We start from the raw sequence: 23144 nt of genomic DNA, 5'->3' as shown, positions 1-23144 counted from the left end.
TGGTGTGCACAGAACAAATTGACTTATTGGAAGGTAGTTCTCTCCCATCACCCTTTCTAGAGTTAGCCTTGAGTTGGAGGAGATGGGAAAGTTATCTAAAGATAGGAGCAGTTAGGTGTCACTGAAGCCCATAATTAATTCTTCATCCTTTCTTTCAGTGCCTTCTTAACTCTGATTTAACACACAGTTCTTACCAATCTTAGTTTTCCAATTCCCAGTAAATTAAACACTGCAAGCTAGAAGGGGTGTGTATGGAGGCAGGGAGTGATATTAGAGAGAAGTGCATTAGTACCAGAGGAAGTGACAGACTGACTTAAAGGAGAAGGAAGGAACAACAACAGAGAACCAGACAACATTGTGCTGCTGCACAGTATAATCATGGATGATTGTTGTGAGTGCCTGAGTCATCAGACAATAGTTTACTTTGATCAGGAATTTCTGATGAAAATCCCAGGAATATGTAATATGTTTTTAGGAGGTTTCCAACAGAAATGCTCTCCTAGTTGTTAAGAGAGTGAGCCCCAGTTGTCTTGAGACTGTGGAGCTGCTTAGAATCCTACTGATGGAAGTTAAATGAGGCCTCAGTGAGAAATGTGCTATATTTTTTTCTTGGCCTTCCCTTTTAGATTTAGAGGCTCGTGAAAATAGGGAGGAATGGTGATATTGAGTATAACATGGTGCACAAGAGAACTGGATAGTTAATAAGGATGTTCTTGTTCTGTTAATCCTCAGTCTTTATTCTTTCCATCTGTTACAGACGAATGAGGCATAAATTGTACTCTTACTTTATTTAATGACTTTGGTAACCAAGAGAATATTCAACTTTACTTTCACAGTAATTATAATAGATCTTTCTGAATTAGTTTCAGAACTTCAAGGATAAAAAGCTGTTTTCACACTCAGATGTGACATTTAAGGAAGAAATACCAAGTTCCCACATCCATGTTCTGTAGTCACTTAGCTTTTGTAAGATTTGTTGTGGATGATAGATGGCAGGCATGATAAATGTAATAAAGGAGAAATGTGTGAAATGTAGATAAAATTCATTGTTTTAGGGAAATTTATTCTCATCTTCATATATAGCATCTCAAAGGGGGAAAACCCCAGCTACAGTTCTCATTCACTGAGCAGAGGTTAGTTTGCAGAAGATCTCATACATCCTAACACTGGGCCATGTAGACAGTGACAAACTTTTTGTGAGGGAAATCAGTGAATCATAGCTTACTCATTTGGGGATGATTTTCCCTTCTTAACCTGCCCCTCATCCACTTATCTGTGAAACTGAGTAGCTATGAGTAGTTGAAAATGATTTATAAGATATTCAGTTGGGTTTTCTCTCAGAGACCCTTTTCCCCCAGTTTCATGTTTAATCTAGACATTTTCAGAATTTTAGAAATTTGAAATGAAATTGCTCCACAAGACTACTTGAGAGGCCCACATATCCTCTGGGAGGCAAAAGCATCTGTTTTTCTATGCTCACATTTTAGAAAAAAAAATGTGTGTGAAGAAGTGTGTATGTTTTTTCCCCCTTAGTTCCATCTGGTATGCAGATTAGGTTATTTGCAGACCTAAGTAGCTCCATGTTTGGATTTTCTACATCAGCACCAGAAAAGGATCTATGGAGAAAGACTGATCTTGCTTTGAGCACAGAACATGCCTTGATGTTCACCTTAATTTGTTTCTCTTTGATTTAAGTATCATGCAAAAGCTTGGGCAAGGAGGCCTGTGTTTCTGGGGATGATTTCTGGTTTAATTCACCAGGCAGTTTTCCTTCACTGTATGGATATTCTGTCTCCAAGAAAAAAAAACTAGTAGATCACATTCTCTATGTTCAATGAAAAGATATTTTTCAGGCTCACATCTGCCTTCCCCTTTCCCTTTGCTGAAAAAAAAGCCATTGTTTTCTTATGTCACTGCGTATGATTTCAGCAGTATGGAGTAGCTGTGCAGACATAAGCCTGAGAACATGCCACACTTTCCCAAAGAGCTTTTCTTTCTTTCTTTCTTTCTTTCTTTCTTTCTTTCTTTCTTTCTTTCTTTCTTTCTTTCTTTCTTTCTTTCTTTCTTTTTTTTTGGTTTTACAAAACAGGGTTTCTCTGTATTGTTTTGGAGGCTGTTGGTCCAGCCTGGCCTGAACTCATGGAGATCCACCTGCCTCTGCCTCCCGAGTTCTGGGATTAAAGGCGTGCGCCACCACCGCCCGGCCCCAAAGAGCTTTTCAATGTGATCATAGGTGTTCATCTTCTTCAGTGTTTTGAGTCTTAGTAAATGTATCAGTAACGTATAGAGTTATTTCCTAGTAAGTTTAAAGTGCACACACTCTCTTAAGTCAGAATGGCAGGGCTTTGTTTTACAGTAAACTTGAGTGAGTCTACTGGATTAGTGTGGTGGAGAAAAACAATGACCTATACTAAAGTCAGTTCAATGGCATTGGTGGTGTGTTGCGTGAATGTTGTAGCCACACAGAGACTGAAGCTTTTCGTTGGCAAGACAAATGTTCATACAACAGTGGAATCTTGTCAAAGCTTACACGAAGAGAAAGGAATTGAAGAAGGCAAAAAATAAAATGCTAGAATGTGAGGATTAGAAGGTAAGAATTTTACAAAGATCATTCTTTAGGGACAGCTCTGTGCTTCCTAGACTTAATTTATAGACTAGTGCAATATGTGGAAGATTTAATAAGAAGTGGCAAGGGAGGGTCATCAAGCGAGCTCAACAGATAGGGAAAATAAGCCTGATGACTTCAGTTTGATCCCTGGGCCCCACAGGGTGGAAGGAGAAAACTGACTCCTACAAGTTGTCTTCTGATTTATATTTATACCAGTGTGTGTGTGTGTGTGTGTGTGTGTGTGAGCCCCCACCCCATTTTAAAATACATTTAGTTAATTAATGTTATTTTTCTTCTTTTTTAGTACAGTGTCTCACTATGTAATCCTGGCTAACTCAGGAACAAGTGTAGTCCTGGCTGTCCTTAAACTTGTGGCAACCTTCACAGAGACTTTTGTTTAAACATGCACAACTTTATTCTTAAAGTCCATTCAAGACTTGGGTTTTGCGTGTATCTTGTATGCTTATGCATGCTAAAACCATCCTAATTTGTGAGTTTATGACAAAGACCTTTTGCAAAGACTTTATGGGTGATGAGTAGCAGATCTTGGAATGGGAGTGACCTTGTCATTTGAATTTTTAAAAAATGGAATATCTATCAATCCTATGGCTAAATATATCTCCCATATAAACATGGTACTATAACAGGTCCTCTAAACTAGGTACATCAAGAAAAGGCACAGCGTTTGCCAATGCATCATATCAGTATATAGCATCATTTCATAGGAAATTGCCTATAGAGGCCATGTATTAGAAAAAATGTAAACCTTGGTATTATGTGGTTCTGGATTCAAGCCTTGCTGTTTAATTATTGGCATCATTGCTGTGTATAAAATTGCAGTGTGAATATAGAGTACAGCATGAGAGACACCGGTGGAGCTCAGACTCATGAAGTTTCCAGATAGGGAATGGAGAGAAAGCACCTGGTATGGATACAGAGAACACAATGGTCTCTTTTTCAACTTCTTCCTTTTTTTTTTTTGGTTTTTACAAGCCAAGGTTTCTCTGTATTGTTTTGGAGGCTGTCGGTCCAGCCCGGCCTCGAACTCACAGAGATCCACCTGCCTCTGCCTCCCGAGTGCTGGGATTAAAGGTGTGCGCCACCACTGCCCGGCTTCTTTTTCAACTTCTTAGGTATGCCTCTTTGAGTACATTTCCATTTGTGTAGTGTTTTCAGTATTTGACACCCTACTTGGTAAAAATGTTTTATAGTTGAAGTGAATGACCATGTTTATATTTTCAAATAAAAGGAAATATCTCTCAGAAACCCAATGTGATTTTCAGGATAATTGCTTAGCTGGCAGCTTCCGTCCTCTTCTGGGAGCCATGTCATTTAAGTGGCTCTCAGTTTGCAAATGGATGACAAATGACTGAGGCTTGGTTCACGGGCCGGGCACAACATCCAATTTTCCAAACTCAGAAATGTTTTCTTTGGCCTTACACTCATTCTCTTTGAATCTGCCATCATATTGCCCTCCTTGTCAGCTCATCTGCCTTTCTGATCACACTGGTGTGCAAATACTTTAAGCACTCATGAAGAGCAGCTGATGTTCAGCCAAGCAAGGGGGCTTCTAGATGCCACTGGTTAAATATTCACCTTTTCTGAGTCAGTTAACAAACCATGGGTAGCTTAAAGTTGGCAATGCTGGAATTATTAACCCAGAAATCAGTTGGTACTACAAATGAACATTTTGGTCTTTACAATAGCCCATTTTCTGGCACACCACTGGAATGAGAAGGAATGTGGAGTGGAGTCCCTAATGCATGGAAAGCTGCCTCTACTGACCACCTTTTAATCTTATCTTCTTTTACTAAATGTTTGTTGAGTGCTCAGTCTGTGCCAGTTGTGGGGATAGACCATGGGGAGACAGAGGTCATAGGAATCTATGTAGGCCCTAGTCTGGAGGATGTCACACTTGAATGGGAAAGACAGCCAAGTTAGCAGATGATTATAACCCAGTGGGAGAAGTGCGAGAACAGAAATATGAACAAAGTACAACTGAGGAGAATGATTAACTCAGTCTGCTATAGATAGAAAGCACTTTGTCTCCGATGAGAAATCTAAAAAATGTTTCCTTTGGCTTTTATAAGTGGGAACCTGACAAACAGGTAGCTTAAATAGAATGCTATTTTGAAACAAAGAGAGATATTGGAGAAGGCCATTTCTCTTGATTTCAGGAGAGGCTGGCTGTTTTATAGTGCTTCAGTGCTAAAGGAGAAATTTTTTAATTAAAAATGTTTATTTATTTACTTTAAAACAAGGTCTCTGTAGTCTAGAATAGCCTCAAACTCATGATCTTACCTCAGCCTCCCTGGTGCTAGGTTTATAGGCATATACCACCATACAAATCTATGTTTTTGCAGTTTACAAAATTAAATTATAATTATTTCATTCCCCCTTCCCTTTATTCCCTCTAATATACCTCCTATCTCAATCCCCTTCTTCCCCCTCAAGTACATGGCTTCTATTAAATTATTTTTGTTACACTATATACATTGGACCTGCTGAGTCCATTAATGTTGCCTATGTGTATATGTTTTCAGTGCTGATCACTTGGTATAGGATAGTCAATTAGGGGCTCATTTCTGGGGAAGATTATTTCTCCCTTTCTCACCAGTCATTAATTGTCTTTAGCTTTTTTTGTTTTTTGGTTTTTTTTTTTGAGACAGGGTTTCTCTGTGCAACAGCCCTAACTGTCCTGGAACTCGCTCTGTAGGGGCCCTGTGAGATTCTTTTCCCCTTTCACATTAGCATGTCTAATGGTGTTGGAATTGTTCAGGTCTTGTTTAAGTGGCCATACTGTTGAGATTTCATGGGTGTAACTTCTCTGTAATTTCAAGGATGCTTTTACAGTCTTTCCTTCCCCTCTTCAGAGATGTTCTCTGAGCCTTAGACATGGGGTTGTGTTGCAGATGTATCAACTGGCACCATGCACCCCATGATCAATTGTTCTCTGCACTTTGACCATTTTTGCCTTTCTGTAGTAGTTTCTGTCTGCTGTAAAAAGAACTGTGATGGGGTGAGAGCTCTACTTATCTATAAATGTAAGGATAATATTTAGAATACAGTTAGGAATTTTACTGGTTGTATTTGAGGCAACTATAACATAAACATTTGGTGTGAGGTAACCAGGTCTCATATAAAAAGTTGTGATAGAAATGATGGTGGGAGAAGCTAAGGTCATACAAATGGCCCAACAGTAATTAAAGGGGATTTGCTAAGGGCAATAGACCTTAGATTTATCAGTTATTAGCTTTATGAGCCCAGGAAAATTACATTACAACCCAGCCTTAGTTTTCCATCTGTATAATAGGAAAGATAGGATGTGGTGATATATTATTTATGATTTATTAAAGATTGCCTGAAGGATCAAAATGGAAAGCCAACCATACTACTTAGCTATAGAAACTTGGCAGTGGTGGCACACACCTTTAATCCCAGGATTCAGGAGACAAAGGCAGATGGATCTCTCTGAGTCTAAGGCCACCTTTGGCTGCACAAGATTTAATCAGTCTAAAAGAGAAACAACTCACACAAAGTAGATCTTAGAACTTGGGACCCCACACCTTTAATTCCAACTCTAGAGAGGTATATAAGATAGGAGCAGAAATTCAGTCTAGGGCATTTTTGTCTCCAGCTATATTTGGGCAATTAGTCTTCAACCACGCTGAGGACAGGATGACATTTAGTTTCTAGTCAGGGAAGACAGGACCTCCATTTGGGCCTTGGGAGATGTATGAGCTAGTGGCTTTGCCTTTTTGATCTTCAGCTTGAAGCTTGAACCCCAATATCAGTCTTTTGGCCTTTTTTGTGCTACAATAGGGGATATAATCATGGGAAGAAATAAGGTAGTGTAGTCACCAAGGAAGGATAGATTGCTGGGTTAGAGACACTGCTTTTCATTGTGACTTTGAGCAACTAACTTATGCTTTCTAGGTTTGAGTAGTCTACTTGGAATCACTAATTAGCCGCTTCACAGAACCAAAGTAAGAAATGTGTGAAATAATGTGTTTGTAGCTCTTAGGACAGAGCCTAGTGTTTGTCATATATTGGTTATGTTCTTCATATTTTTGTGCAGAAATCACATCTATTCCTCAAGACCCAATTCATAGGCAGCCTCCTGAATAAAGCCTTTCTTCATTTCTTGTTTCTCAACTCCAAAGAAACAAAAAACAAAACAAAATCAAACACCCTGAAGCTATGGAGTGAGAAGAATGGAGATACATTAGTGCTTGGGTACAGAGAGATGCTGATGCCAATTATTCTGATAGCACTGGGAATAAGAGGGAAGGAACTAAGGTTTGAAATTGGAGGTTGGGTATTGAAGATGTAGATGAAAAATGATGAGAAATTGGTGGTACATAAACCATAATGTAAGGTGCCTTGTATTTACTCCTCCCTCAGGGAGAAGGGAGAAATAGATCTCAGATGGGAAAAGGCCTTGAACAACAGAATACTAGTTTTGTTATAGGCTAGTATTTTTTCATGACTGGTGTAGAAGTGTAGTAGTTTGAATGAGAATGTCCCCATAGGTTGCAGCATTTGAACACTTGCGATCCAGTGGCAGTGGCGGTATCTGGGTAGTATTAGGAGGTGTGACCTGGCTGGAGGAAGTACATAACTGGGGACAGGCTTGGAGGTTTCACAGCCTAATACAGTTCCCAGTGCTTTCTCTGTGTCATCCTCCTGGTAAAGGACAGAAGCTCTTGGCATCCTGCTATAACCACTGTGTCTGCTGCTTATTGCTATGCTATGCCTCTCTGTCATGATGGGCTCCTCTCTTTCATATGTTGTCTTAGTCACGGTGTTTTATACCAGCAACCAAAAAGTGACTAATATGTCAAATCACTCTCTTAATTCATTGGAGGTAGCATGCCACTGTGTAGTACAGGCTGGCCCTGAACTTACAGCAATCTTCCCATTTCAGACACTCAATTACTGGGCTTAAAGGAACATACTATCCTAACCAGCTAATTGTTTTAAGATTCTCTCTCTCTCTCTCTCTCTCTCTCTCTCTCTCTCTCTCTCTCTCTCTCTCTCTCTCTCTCTCTCTCTGTACATTTTTGTATATGTTTTGTATACTTGTGTGTAAGTTAGAGCAAACATTAGGTATCTTCCTCAATTACTTCTTCATCTTATTGTGAGACAGGGTGAGCTCAGTGAATCTGGAACTCACTCATTCAGCTAAACTGATTGGCCAGCAGGTCCCATGAATCCTCCTGTCTCCACCTCCTAGACTCTGTTACTTAAACATGGGTTTGGGTATCTGAACTGGGATCCTCAGGTTTGTGCAGCAAGCAATTTACTGACTGAGTCAGGAGCTTTATTTCTGTGAATCCTCATCACAGTCCTCTAAGGTAGGCCCTATTGTGAATGTACTATTCAGGCTAAGAAAAGTGTGGTAACTTGCCTTAGGACTCATAGGCCTACAGTGCTGGAGATGGAGGTAAAAATCAGGTTTAACTAACTCAAAAGCTTCATTTTAATGTTAGCAGTCTTACGACTACTACTAATCAATGTTGATAATAATTGTTATTACTGTCATTATTATCGCAGGATGATCAACTCCCATCATCCATTCTATGTAACAAAGACTACCTGCTGTTATTATGTATAATTACTTAAGTGGGGATCAGTTGAGGCCCAACTCTTTAGAATATCTTCTATGTAGCTGGGCATTCTGGGAATCACCTTTTGGTTTCCTTAATTATTTCATGAAGCTTTGTGCTTGGCTCATAGGATCATAACTCCAATTTTCGATTCCCTATCAGCGTATGACATGAATTGTCATTGTTGAGTCACAAGCTGCACTTGTGATGAATGTTGGATAATAATAACAAAAGCACAGGAAAAATAATTAGAGGGAACCAAAGGGAAGAAGCGCACAGCCTTGAACAAGAGACTGTGTGAAGGTTTCCAGGACTCAGTCCCTGAAGCTCTGACAATGTATTTTGATCCTTGTCTGAATGCAAATGAACGACTCCATCAAATCTTAGGCAGCTTGTCACAGTGCGTGTTATTTAGCTAGTTAATTAAAAGTCAGAGTGAGCCAGGGCCTCTATGCACTGTGTTCTGAAGATAACCAAACCTGTGTTCTGACCAGGCAAGTTAATTTAAAATAAGTGACCTCAATTGGGTAATGGTTGCAAGTTCAAATTCAAGAATCATTATAATTAGTCCCAGATGGATCTTAATTGTTCTTTCAGGAAACAGCAGAAGGGGTGGGGAGAGAAATGGCTAAGCAAAGTAAAGGTTATTATCCATACCTTTGGAAAGCAAGGGAGCTATCTCTCATAGAGCACAGTTAATGTTGTACAACAAGAGTTCCATTGTCGCTTTCCAAATACACTTTCTTTTAGACTGGTATATAAAACAGACTGAATTTTTTCAGGAAATAGGGAATGGAATGCAACAATCTTAAATATGTGTTCTTAGGCAAGATTTTAACCTTTGTGTGCCTGTTTCTCATTGTAATGGGAAAAAATCAACCTGCCTTGAGTCTTACCTACCTCAGAGGGTCAAATGATATCTCCTGCAAATATTCTGAAAACATGGAAAACTCTGGAAGGCAGTGTTTATTGTTGAATTACAGGAAAGTTTCCTAATCAAAGGTTTTTGGTTTGTGGCTATAAGGCTACCCTTGGTATGAGCTGATAAATTCTCCTGAGACTATGTCACAAAGAAAAGGTACCTTCTGAACTATACCTGGAAGATGGTGGCCAGGACAGTGTGGACAGTATGTTCAGCACCATTCAGTATAGTGAACTGGGCTTTTCTAATGCTTAGACTTTGGTCTTATTAGATGAGCAAAAATTAGCAGGATTTGTGTTTCTTTGAAACACATTTATTTGCAAGAGCTGTACGCTGAATCCCTGTTAATCTTCACCACTAGAAAATCCTCATACATGGCTTTGCTGGGAATTTACAAAGGGTTAAATCATAAGCACAGTGGTCATTTCTACATGTCTAGAAGGCTCTTGTTGCACTCCAAAAACAAAAGCCACATTGTGTACCCAATGCTTATAGGTCTGGGGATTATCTCAAATGACAATTGATGCCCCCCTCATTCTCAGCACAAAAAGTCAGGATATGAATTTATTTAATTCAACAGTTGTTTACTGCTGAGCATAGTGGTACATGCACCTAACCCTAGCATCTGGGAGGCAGAGGTGGGTGTATCTCTGTGAGTTTGAGGCCAGTTTGGTCTATATATGTAATTCCAGGACAGCCAGTTCTACATATAGAGATTCTGTCTCAAAAAACCAACCAACCAACCAGCCAGCCAGCCTGCCAGCCAGCCAACTAACCAACCAACCAACCAACCCACAGCCCCCAAATGTCATCAATACCTGGTATTTGTCAAGCTGGGGTACAGCATGAAAAAAACACAAAATCCTGTCTTCATGGATCCTATCTTCTGTTTCAGTTGTCTAATGATCATTTATTTTTGTGTTAGGTGGATTCCTATATGGTCTTGAACTCACATCTTTTCCAATCTACTAACTGTTTACTCCATACAGATATGGGTCTCACCATCCTACTTTGCCAATCATTCCTTTAGGGGAGAACCTCAGTTTTCTACTTCATACTGTGTTTTTCAATGTAGTGCTATATAGGTAGATATTCAATGAATGTTTGTGAATGACAAGAATGAAAAGGATACAGAAATAGAGGAGAAGGATGGGTCCTGGGACTCTCTTGACATATTATTTTTCTAGTGTGATATATTTTATGTGAATAGTCTATCTTTAACGTTAGCACCAGTTCCCTGTGATTGGGTAGGAAGTGGGTAGAATGCCATAGAGTAGACAGAGGTCTAATCAAGGGAACTCATGCATACTTGGCTTTTGGTCCTTGTATTGATTAATATCTATAAGAATATTGGCCCTGAAGTCACACTCTTAAATCCTTGTTCTTTTTTTGAGACAGTGTTTATCTCTGTAGTGTTGGAACTTGTCCTGGAACTCACTTTGTAGACCAGGCTGGCCTTGAATTCACAGAGATCCACCTGCCTCTGCCTCCTGAGTGTTCGGATTGCCACCAATGCCTGGCAATCCATATTCTTTTATTCTCTAATTGTGATACAGTTATTCATGCTAGTCCCTCTCTCAATACCTCAGTTAAAATGAAAAGATAGTTGAGTGCCTAAGCAGTAGCTTGTCATGTTAGACTATTGACAGGTGGAAAAAGTTTGTTTTACAGGATCCAAAGGTTATGGTAAAGGGTCAAGTTGTGTTCTGACCAGTATAGGCCATGGTATGTATGTATGTATGTATGTATGTATGTATATGTATATTATTTATGTGTATACATGTGGGTCTCTGTGTAGTATAAAAGATTATAGATGCCCTTAGAGGCCCAACAGTATCAGATCCTCTGGAATGGGAGTTGCAAAGCTGTGGGTTCTGGGAGCTGAAATGAGGTTCCCTGCAAGAATAATACATGCTCTTAATTGCTGTGTCGTCTCTGCAGCTCCCATAGTCCATGCTATCAGTAGGCACTTTCTGCCATTTTATATTATGACATTTTAAGCTGCCCCAATTTTTCATTTGTTGCTGCTTATTGTCATTCATCCTGACAAGAAAGTGAGCGTTGCCATACATAGGCAAATAGAAGTGTGCATCCCTTCGACAAAAACAGATGAATTTTACTTGGTTGTCGATTATCCAGTTAGCTTAATCATGAAGGGACAGGATTCTTGCTTGACTGAGTCAGGCTGAGTTAATGATGTTTCCTTTGCCTTCATCTTACAATCTGTGTGCTCCTTATTCAATGCACTTATCATGATGGACTGCAATTATCGGTTCACTGGGATGAATCTCTAGTCTTGAGGGATGAAACATATTTTTCACCTTTTAAAAAAAAACGTATGGCTGGTTTTCACCCAAGACTTGAGAGATAAGCAATATGAAAACAGAATGCTGTCTTGCTGAAGCCATCTCCTTATGCTGAAGCAGATCACTGGGAAGGATTGAGAATAGTGGCCTTTGGGTTCCTTCTTTTGATGCAAATAAGAATATAAAGCTCTGTATTTGTTACTCCCACTACACATAGTATTACTACTTGTGGAGAGTCTATGGAAAGGATAATTAAGTGATGGGTCCTTACCATAAACTGCAGAGTCTGAGATGATCCTCTTTATGAAAAGTGTCTATGTTGGATAATGTTGAACTGTCTTATAATGGGATTGCAGACAGAACCATGCCCATGAACCAGTAAAGGGACATCAATCACCACCTGACAAGTTTTCAATAAAACTGTAAGCAGAGCAAATATTATGGAACTCATGATGAAAATTTGCAAACAGGATGACTTTCTCTATATTTGGAGAAATTATAAGGTTTTCTGTTGGTTCATAAATACTCCAGTAACAGGATAATTATTAATGGTGCAGTTTATAATTTCCTGCCATAAGATTGCCACTTGAGTATTCCTTTTTAAATTAGTTCTTTGAGAATTTTGCACACTAAATTTTGATCATATTCACCTTCTGTCCCTGGATTCTTCACTGATTCATTCCTACCCCCACTCTCTTTTCCCTCCCATTAAGATCAAAATTTGTGCTGTCCAAATATTCTTGGATGTGTGACCTTCCACTGGAACACGGTTGAATTACCAGAGGCTACATTTACGTGTATATTCCTGACATAGGTTAAGAAAGTCAAGAGGATGAGTTACAGCTCATATGATGGCAACAACTTAAAAAGGAACTGGGTAGGATTTCATGCATTTTATCTTGACAGGATTTCAAAATCACTGGCTATAGGACTGGGGAGATGGTGCAGTGCTTGTGACAGAAACATGAAAATCTGAGTTCAGATCCGCATAACCTATGTAAAAGCCCAGTGAAGCAGGGGATGCTTGTAACTCAAATGACAGGAAGATTTCTGGGGCTTGCCAGCCAGCTAGCCTAGCTAGCCAAACCAGTAAGCTCCATTCACAGTACCCACATAAAACTGAGGTGTAGCAGTGTGTGCCTGTAATCACTGTGCTGGAGAGACAGACAGAAGTGGATAGCTGGTTGGAGCTTATTTGTCAGTTTGTATAGCTGAATCAATATGCTACAGATTCAGGCAGATACTCTGTCTTAAAAATGTAAGATGTCCTAATCTCTGTCCTCCATGTGTGAGGACACACAGAGAGAGGAGGGGGGGGAGACAGAGAGAAACAGAGAGACAGAGAGAAACAGAGACAGAGACCCTGGCTATAGTTTAGTTAGCATGGAATTCTGGTGGAGGCTGTAGTTGGTAGAGTCACTTTGGAAATGTATCACCAAGAAGTTTTGCTTTTCAAGAGAAACTATTCTTTCCTTCCAACATGGGCACTTAGTGTTTTATTTTCAACAGGTGGAGAATGAAAACCAGCTGAACCCAAATCTTACTCATTGGGAAAAAGGTGTGAACACCACTTTGCCTCTCGGAAGACACAAATGATTGTTGCCACCCCTTACTGATGTGGTCAATGCAGAAGAGTTACTGGCTCTGCTGGGAGGTGCACTTTACTGGCACTGCTTGCAGCTCTCTCTGAGCAGTATGGTGGTGGTTGCCATGGCTACTAAAAGGTGAAGGGGTTCAGGTCACCGTCTGAAGGATTGCATTGTGCTTGAGTGGACGAGAAAGAAATTAAGTTAATGTGTGTGGAAAAAAAGGACCTGTTTCCTGTGCACGTTTGAGAAAACCGAAACAAAGCATCCCATCAAGTAACAATTGATTTCCCATTGGCCATGAAAAAGGGAGGAGGAGCAATTTATTGAGTAGGATGTTCTCAAGTACAAGCAGTAGTCTGAAATACACTAAGAGATGTGCAAAGGACTCTCAGAACTGTTGAAGTGACATCAGTTGAAGGCAAGGCACTTAGGAGTGGCCTGTCAGAAGCTTTCTGTAAGTATCCTCTGACTGTCTATATGTTCCTTTAACATGTCTGATTTTTTATCCCTTCATTCAAGACATCGTAGTACTGAGGTCACATTGCCTTTAATGGGATAGGTATCTACTAAACTCATATACAGTATACAATGTACAAATCACTTACTCAGATTTCTCTTTCCTAGTTTTCACAGTCTTAAAGTTGGCAGGCATATTTTCTACCAATAGTGAGTTTTGTTATAAGTCCCACTTCTTTTACCACTGTCCTAAACAAGGTCTCATGATGTATCCCCAGCTAGCTGCAGGCTTGGTATGTAGAACAGGCTGACCTGGGACTCAGAGTTACAAGTGACTCTGCCTCCTGAGTACTAGGATGAAAGGCATGTGCTACCATGCCTGGCCTTTCCACGTGCTTAACAATAATTTAGATATGACTACAGCTAAGAATCCTACAAGAGATTCAACTAAAAACATGAAAACTATTTCAGTTCATGCCCCTTAGTTTGAACAGTACTTTGTATGACCAGTTCACCTCACTGTGTTAGGCAAGATGTATTTTGCCTACTCAACTACAATCAAGTAAAAATGAAGTATTTGCCACTGCTATGGTGACATTTTCAAATCTAAACCTTAAGGATGACCGATGACCATGGGAATGTACCATCATGCTGCAAACACAAACAGGAAGACTCTCCATGTTCTGGGAACATTCCTTGCGGTTCTCACAGGCGTGTCATTGAACTCCTCTCTGACTCAGCCAGGTCAGACTCTTTCAGGTTATAGGTGCAAAAGTCCTTTTGGAGTTCTCAGGCTGCACGATTACAAGTTCCTTCATTCATTTACTCCTCATGTACGTGATTCTAATTATAATACCTTATATTTGTACACTTGCCTCAATAGGCATCTTAGGACGCCTTAGAGAAACTGCTTCATTCACCCTAAAATCATGCTGGTAGGGCAAGAAAGGATTTTTTTCTTTTTATATTTCATGGCTGACATCACTAAAGTGACAAAAAGATGAGGGGACTGTGCAAGGGCAGACATGATTTTGAAAGAGAGCTTACGTAGAGTTTTAATCTTTGGTTTCAAGCTGTGCTCCCTCAGAAGACACTTGATTAGCTGTTATTGTTTTTCAGAGTGAAACAGGGGTGCTATTTGCTCAGTTGGGAGTCTATTTGATAGATATATATGTTTACTAAAAGTAAATTGGCTGGGCATGGTGGCACACTCAGGAAGCAGAGACAGGCAGATCTCTGTGGGTTTGAGGCAAGCCTGGTCTACAGGGCTAGTTCCCGGCTAACCAGGGGTACATAGTGAGACTCTGTCTCAAAAAAAAAAAGAAAGAAAGAAAAAGGTTGATAATAGAATAGTGGTGATTGGCTACTATCTTTTATTTTAGCTCTGTTCCTAGTGATATGACTGTAGTTGTTAACAATCTACTTAATGCCTAGTCCTGCCTAGATCATTGCATGGTTCCTTTCAGTTGTCAATTTGTGGTGACCTTTGGGCAACGACAGTTTGACCCTGCCATATCTAGACTGAGGCAATGGTATCTCAGCAAGATGATTTGTTTAACTGGGAGGGCCAAATGAGAGTGTGATAATTCCATAATGCTTGTTTAGTATTGTTTCCCACGTTCAGTAGCATGAAAGTCCAGATATTTGTATAGCTCTATCATCTGTCTTTGCCTATCTCTGTTAGCATGGTAAGGAAGTCAATCTACACATTTTATTTTTTGTTACTGTTCTTATTTTGCATTTGCTTGGGGCCTCTCTGTAGGGGAGCCTAGAGGTCTAAATTATTTTAAATATAAGGGTCCTGTGGCAGTGTGGGCTTGAACAATAAGTAGCTTTTGTGTCGCTTTTGTGAACTGTGCTTCTTGCTGCTTTCTTCCAACAGTGTGTTGTAACATCTGTTAGAATCTAGGAAAGGGCTCCTGTAATCAGGCAGCTGCATGACAAACTTCCTAATTACTACATTTTTGTTGCTCTTAATCTGAGAAAATTTCCTAATAAAGCCCAATGGTGATTTAAAAAATACGTAGTGTTTCCAAGCCGGTAATTGAAACCTGCAGGACTATCAAATTCTCAGTGTCTGCTAAGACTCAGCTAAGGTGTTCACAGTGGAAGCCACACAAACTCAGGCATGTTGGGGGCTTTCTTTCTGTGTCAACAGAAAAGACATGTACTTCCCGTAGAGGGATAACATAGCTATACTTGGTTAAGGCTTTTTTTTAAAAAAATGTTTTTAAATATAGCTATTCTGAATTCCCGTTTGATTTGTAGCAGGGTCAACTAAAAACAAAGGTGATATTTACTTCAGTTTTATTGTTGGACTTGGCGCCTATGTTTAAGATCTGGGAATAAAGTACCAGACCTAGTCTTAAAATTCTGATGTTAAGGGGGAGGAGTCAGTATGATTTGATTCAATATACATTTTTAAAAATTTTCCCTTGATGGTTCTATGTGCAAAGGTCTTTGAGCAGGAGGAGAGTAGCTGATGTAGATATAGCCAGGAACTTAGGATAGGTTTGTAACGAACAAACAAATCTCAATTAATCAGAACCCAACTACCAGCAGCCTTTAATTAATAGGAATTTTCCCTGGGCATTTTCTGGAAGGGCTGGTGTGATATTTATATACACAGGTGGTACTAGCTTTGATGAAACATAAACTCTTATTAAAGGGGACATGCGTTCTTCTGTGCTCTAAGGATAGAGGTAGATGATGAACTTCCTAGTGGTGTTGTGGCCTTAAGGGCATACTATCTCATTCTTATCATTTGTCTCAGAAAAGCTCCCTGATGTTCAGGCTTTAAAGAACCTCAGTCAGAAAAAACCATTTAATGACAGTCACTAGCTGTCAATCTGAGAAAGCAAGAAAGTTGACTCAGACATTTAGGATAGTTGTCATATTCTGCCTTCCAGAATTATTGTGTTTCCATATCAGCTTATTAGATTGTAAACTTCCCTAGGAAGAAAGACTTACTATTTTCCATTTACCATATTTAGCATGAGGCAAGACAAAATAGGTCTATTCCTCTCTCCATTTCTTTTCCTCCCCCTTTCTCTTTTTAACTTTCTTCCTTCCTTTTTTCTCCCATTCTACCTTCCTCCATTCTCTCCCATAGCCTCTTTCCTCCCTGTCATTCATTGCAGTGCTGGAGATTAAACACAGAGTATCACACATACTTTACCACTGATATATATTATCCCTAGACCCTCCATCAATAGCTTGTGACTTGAATTCTCTATCTTGTTTTCAAAGCACTAGAACTCATAGTTTCTTGGAACTGGAAGTCTCTTGGAACATTTAACACACTTGCTTTAGGGATTGGGAAAGCAAGTACATTTTGAAGTCCTATGGCTTGGGGCTAAAACCCAAGTCTCCTGCCTCCAGCTTGTATATTCTGTTTTACAAAAATTCTGGATATCTTCCTTCATCTTAGTCCCTGAGAATTTTCAGAAGGAATCTGAAGTTAATGAAAAGTAATCTGAATTCTTGTTGATTTTTGAAACACCCCTACAAGCCCCCTAGGAAATAATCAAGAGAATAACGAGGTATCAGATTTTTAAAAATGAGAAGAGGTAACTGTTGGTTTCATAGGAACATTTCCTCTCCAAGCCCAGCAATTTCTATCATCTGAAATAAACAAGAATCTCTCTGTTTCAAAGTAATGATCTTAAATGAGTTTTTTCCTTTTATTTTTCCCAGTGGGGATTTGCTTTTTAAGAGTAACCAAGCCAATCTAGGGGGAGTATGACCAGATAATCAAGCCATCTTTTCTAATAAGCCAAAGCTAATCTCCCTCAATGTAGAATTCTGCCATCAGTTACCAGTTCCCAGGATAAACATCGTTGCATCTTAGGGAACAAGTTTATATTTGACTTCCAGTGATTGTCCAAGTCACCTAGCATATTGAAGGGTTTCAGTACAAGTACATAGGCCCACTCACTTAAGACTGGAGAGGACATTAGTTTGAAATTGAGAGAAGTCATATTTACAGTGGTTATTTTCAGGTAACCCAGCAATATGTTTTGCTTTGGCAATGCTGTCCTATAGTTTAGAGGTGCACTTATTTTTGCTTCAAAATATTCAAGTATTTCCACAATGATAAGCATGGGAATTGGGAAAGAAATGGCACAGGGAAACAAAGAAGAATGGGATCTTTTCTTTTACTGTTGAATCTGGAAGCAGCCAGAGTGAAATCATTCTTGTTCCCTCTTCCCCAGTCTCCTATGGACAAGCTTTCAAATATATATGAGTGTGTAGAAAAAAATACAATTTGGACTCCTTTCATCTCCTTGTGTGTGCTACAGGGTTGTGTCATTTATTTCCCCATTTGCAACCACTTTAAGTTTACCTTTGGAAATTGCTTGTCTAATTAATACTCTTCAAGGACCCCCCTTTCTTACTTACCCATTCCTGGTATCTAGTGGTCTCTAGTTCTTACCCTAAAGGCATGATGATTTCATGTTCCAGCTTAACATTATGCACTGAAAACCTTCAACATATTACAGGATTTAGATATTCACTGGAAATAGGAAATAAAGCTGCTCTATAACATGCCTTTTTTGTGTGGCCAGTGCATTTAATTAAGGTTACTAAAAGAAGAATGGAAGAGAGATTTCTTCCAAGAGCATGGACACTTTACCAGTGGCTACACCACTGAAGAAAGTATCTTTTCTTTACCCAATAACTGTTAACTACCTACAGAAACTCAGACAGAGGTGAGGCCCCATGAGTTTCCCTCCTCCCTCATAGCAAGACGTTAACAAACAAGGTAATGACACCTGCTGTAAATTCAGTTGTTCAATAGACTCTCATACCAGGCAGATAGCATAACACAATGATCTACCTCTTTCGCTAGATCTTATGTTCTTTCTGTTCCCCCATTGACCGTGTCTTCTGTGCTGTTCTCTGAACCTATGAGGGTGTAAAAGCTATGTCCCATTTATGGCTGAGCACCCAACAGTGACTTAATTATTTATTAAATTTTATTTCTGTGTTTGTGTGCACACCTGCTTGTCTGTATATGCACCATGTGCATGTAGGTGCCAGATGATGTCAGAAGGAGGGATCGGTATAACTTCTTCTAAAGTCTGGTTCTCTACAAGGGCAGCCAGTGCTCTTAACTGCGGAGACACCTCTGAACCCCCATATAGTCACTAAGTACTTTGACTATGATACTTTGCAGCTACTACTATTTTGCAAATTTTCAGTAGCATAAAAGAGAATGGCTAGAGATTAAAGCAAAATATGTGAAGGCATCAGGAATGTTCTCTGGGATTCTCTCTCATGAAATCCAGGAAGACCATGGAAGGGCATTATCTTCCAAAGACGTAATGAGAGTTATCACTCTCTTCCAGTTCTACCAGATGCCTAATTTACTTTCCATAGTAGTCAAACTAGTGGGGAAGAGAGTCTACTACTGAAAAAAGCCACCTTCTTAAACCCCACCTCACTAAAGAATTCCATTGTAATGAACATGAGAGCTACATTTATAATGAACAAGACTGGGAAATATAGAACAATTGACTCCAAAAACCAAACTGCACACTCTGAAAACGGCATTATTGCTTCTAGGCAATGAGAGCTATGGATGAACAGAAGCACACTTGTTCATCACATTTTCTGGGTCCATAGTCACAGTACAAGTAAAGGGCCACAAACATATGATTACCAAAAATTCCTAAAATGAGGTATGCTTTGGCTGACCTTATACGTCCAGTCAGCTTTCTATAGCTTGTTTCCATGAACAAAGCTAGAAGCTGATGGAATAAGGTTCTCCTCAAGACAAACTCTCCTATCTGTGATATACAAGAATCAACTGGAGTCAGGACAGAGTGGGGCGGGGAGGGGCATGGCAGGTCTAAAGTAAAACCTATGTTCAGACCTTGTGGTGGCTAACCCTACCTTACATCTGAGAAGGGTGGTTTGTCTGAAAAACCAGTAAGTTCCCTCTAAAAGTCTCTTTTCTGACTGCATTGTGGCAAAACACTCTTTATGCCTTCCAAAACTTTGTGATTTAAGAAGCATAGATGTAGAGAAACTTAGATCCTAAAGACCTCTACTTTGGTTTGGGAAAGCCAACTTGAAACATGGTATATTTTCTCTTGTTTTATGGCACAATTTGTCATTTTCTCCTATTCTGCCTGAAACTTTCTGGGCCTGTGTGTTCTGATTTGGCATGTACAGTTTGGTTTGTGTCTGTCTCCTCTTTATCTTGTCCCCTGATGCTCAGCATACCACTAATTGTTCAAACACTCTTAAGACAGTTGAGTTGTGGGAGGGATGGAATGGGAGAGCTATGAAAGAGATATCTTGATAGAGGGAGCCATTATGGGGTTAGAGGGAAACCTGGTGCTAGAGAAATTCCTAGGAATCCATAAGGATGATCCCAGCTAAGACTTTTTAGAAATAGTGGAGAGGATGCCTAGACAGGCCTTTCCCTGTAATCAAATTAGTGACTACCCTAATTGTCCTCATAGAACCTACATCCAGTAGCTGATGGAAGAAGATGCAGTGACCCACAGCCAAGCACTGGGTTGAGCTCCTGGAGTTCAGTTGAAGAGAGGGAGAAGGGATCATATGAACAAGAGGGTGGTCAAGACCATGATTGGGAAAATCAGAGAGGCAGCTGATCCAAGTGAGTGGGAGCTCATGGACTATGAATTAACATCTGGGGAACCTGCATGGGACCAAACTAGACCCTCTGAATGTGGGTAACAGTTATGAGGCTTGATCTGTTGGGAGAGGGGCTCTGGCAGTGGGACCAGTACCTATCCTGGGTGCATGAACTGGCTTTTTGGGGCCCATTCCCTACGGTGAGATTCCTTGCTCAGCCTTGATACAGCTGGGAGGGGCTTGGTCCTTTCTCAACTTGGTATGCCAGACTTTGTTAATTCCCCATAGAAGGCCTTACCTCATCTGAGGAGTGTCTGGGGGTAGGGGGTAGGGGACAGGAGGGGGAACTGGGGTTGGCAAGTAAAATGAAAAATAAATGAAATATAAAAAGACCATGGGAAAAGAAAAGATCTTTGTGTTTCAGAGTTTGTGGTACAAGAAGTCCTGGCTTTCTAGGTGTTAAGGGAGAGGTGGGGTGAGATGGGGCATTGCTGATCACATATTGCCAGAAAAATTTGGTAAGATGATGGAGGTCACAATTATTTGCTTATTGATTAGTTATGCTAGTTTTATATACAGATCAATCTGGGCAAGTCCTTTTCACAATACATGCCTTTGTGGGTCTCATTCCAAAGCCGCTTATTTTGGTACTGTAAGTAAATGAACTTGTTTGTTACAAATGAGCACTTCAGGAAAGCGTCAGTTTGAGGGTGTATTTTCAATTCTCTGTGCTAATGGGATATGACTCCTCATCAAGTGGAGAAAATATCTGTGAAATGCCTGTTGTGGAAACAAAGCTACTTCAGGCCTCATCAGGATGCTTATCTTATAACTTCTGGTTGAATAAACTTAAACTGAAAAATTCAGTCTGATTCAGGGCCAATTAGTGCAGTGATTAATTGCATCTGCAGCCAGATTCCCTGGGTTAAAATTCTAGCTTTACCAATTACTAACTGTATGACTTTTAGGTATTTTCTTCATCTTTAAAGAGAAGATAGTATTTCAATCTGCCTTACAGGAATATATGCATTTTTACCTTTATATGTGTTTGTGCATTATATATTTTACTTATATATGTTCATATTGCATAAATGATATCTGGAATACTATAAGCACGTAGTACAGTTTGTTATTAAGAATGCCCAGTTATATGTGGCACAAGATGTTTAGTTCCTTTAAGTATTTTAAGTGATGCTGAAAATCTAGTTGATACTAAAATAGTGCTTGAGCTCATTGATCAATGTGGGTTCATGGGATCAAAAATATCTTTAAAAACCCACATCAGGAAATCCAGTGACAGAGAGGGAGGATTTATGAGCAAAGGGGTTAAGACTGAGCTGGTTTAACCCCCAGAAACAGCTGACCTGACAAGGGTTAACTCTTGAATCCCACACTGATACCTGGGAATCCAGCATGGGACTGAACAAGACCCCCTGAATGTGGGTGTCAGTGAGGAGGCCTAGGTGATCTATTGAGCCTTGGGTAGTAGATCAGTATTCATCCCGGGTATACAAATAGACTTTGGGTTCCCATCCAACAATGAGATGCACTCTCACCCTGGACTCTTGGGGGAGGGTCTAGGCCCTGCCCTGGATGAAATGACAGACTATGGACACCCCCATGGAGGGCCTCACCCTCCCTGGGGATATGAAGGGATATTGGGGGGTGGTTGGTGGGAGGGCGTGGGAGGAGGGGAGGGAAAGGGAGAGTGACCTGGAATTGACATGTGAAACAACCTTGTTTCTGATTTAAATTTAAAAATAAAAACAATAAAATAAAAAAGAAAAAACCAAAAAGCCCCCACATCTTTTCTAAATACATATAGATCCATTTCCTGTCATTATCTCCGTAATAACATAACAAATACATATAGCATTTATATTTTATTCATTATTATCAACAATCTAGAAATGAATTAAACTATACATGTCGTTATGAATAGGTTACATACAAATGTGATGCCACCTTATAAAAGGAGCATCTATGGAGTTTTGTTGTGAATCCTGGAAACACGGATACCCAGTAATGATGCTTTTGCTCCTATTCATTAAATCTTCTATAGGGATCTTTATCTGTTACCACACAAAATGAACTTGAAATTTTTGTGCATTTTAGAAAAATAATCTTGAAAACTTTGTTAATCTTCACTTTTCACTAATTCAAAATAGCCTTGCCTTTGTACAGTTTGGACTTGGGAGATTTCCCTTTTCTTTCTAATGAGTCCTTCCTAGTGCTAACTGTCTCTCTAGTCCAGTTAAGCTCATTTGCTCTAGTACTGTCCTTAGGCATGCAGAACAGTTGGTCAGTGCCCTCTTTATGGTAACTCCTTATACTTGAGCATGGTCATTAAACTGTCTCTTGGCTCTCTTTCACCATGTTAAACAACCCATACTCACAAAGCCTTTCCTCACAGGCCCTGGTTTTTAATACCCTCATCTTTTTCTTGCCACTCTTCTTTGGATCATCTCTAATTGCTTTGCCATCATTTTAAGATAGATGATGCGCGGGCCACATTCGAGTTTGATGAGTTATTTAATGAGTATCTTGGAAATTAAGGGAGATGGTGCAGAAAGTCAGAAGACCCATGTTTCATACTTTCTCTATCACATACTTATACGGAACTGGAAGTCAAATCTTGACAATTCATCTAGAAGTCTCCAAGTCTCAATCTATCCTCTATAAATTTGGAGTATAGACATCTTCCCTGCTGGCATCCTATTGTGAAGTTCACATGAGACCACTTGTGTGAAAGTGCTTTGTTTTGGCATCAAAGTGGAATACCAACACTGTGTATCAGAGAACTTTCCAAATGGTTTGTACATATTAACTATCTAGGTATAGTTTTTATTTACGTGTTATTTTGAGAAAACAGAAATACACAGAATCCTTGTCAAAAAGCTAATAAGTGACAGAATCCATTCAGACTGTATTCCTGGGACAAGGTGACTAGCTTACCTTGAAGGTAAGCTCTCGGTTCAGTAAGAGAACCTACCTCGATAAATAAAGTAGAGAATTATGGACAATGATATCAGCTCATGGCCTGTA

General features: G+C 39.7%; 1 protein-coding gene across 7 annotated transcripts in view; it reads right to left on the bottom strand.

The window, feature by feature from the left end:
• The window catches only part of Gria3 (glutamate ionotropic receptor AMPA type subunit 3), a 271976-nt gene that overhangs the window by 111952 nt on the left and 136880 nt on the right, over positions 1 to 23144 (bottom strand). The gene's annotated exons all lie outside the window — the stretch shown is intronic.

The sequence above is a fragment of the Mesocricetus auratus genome, unplaced genomic scaffold (assembly GCF_017639785.1).
Source record: "Mesocricetus auratus isolate SY011 unplaced genomic scaffold, BCM_Maur_2.0 Super-Scaffold_100003, whole genome shotgun sequence".
In the NCBI taxonomy this organism is placed as follows: domain Eukaryota; kingdom Metazoa; phylum Chordata; class Mammalia; order Rodentia; family Cricetidae; genus Mesocricetus; species Mesocricetus auratus.
This window is presented reverse-complemented; position numbering and strand designations above follow the sequence as displayed.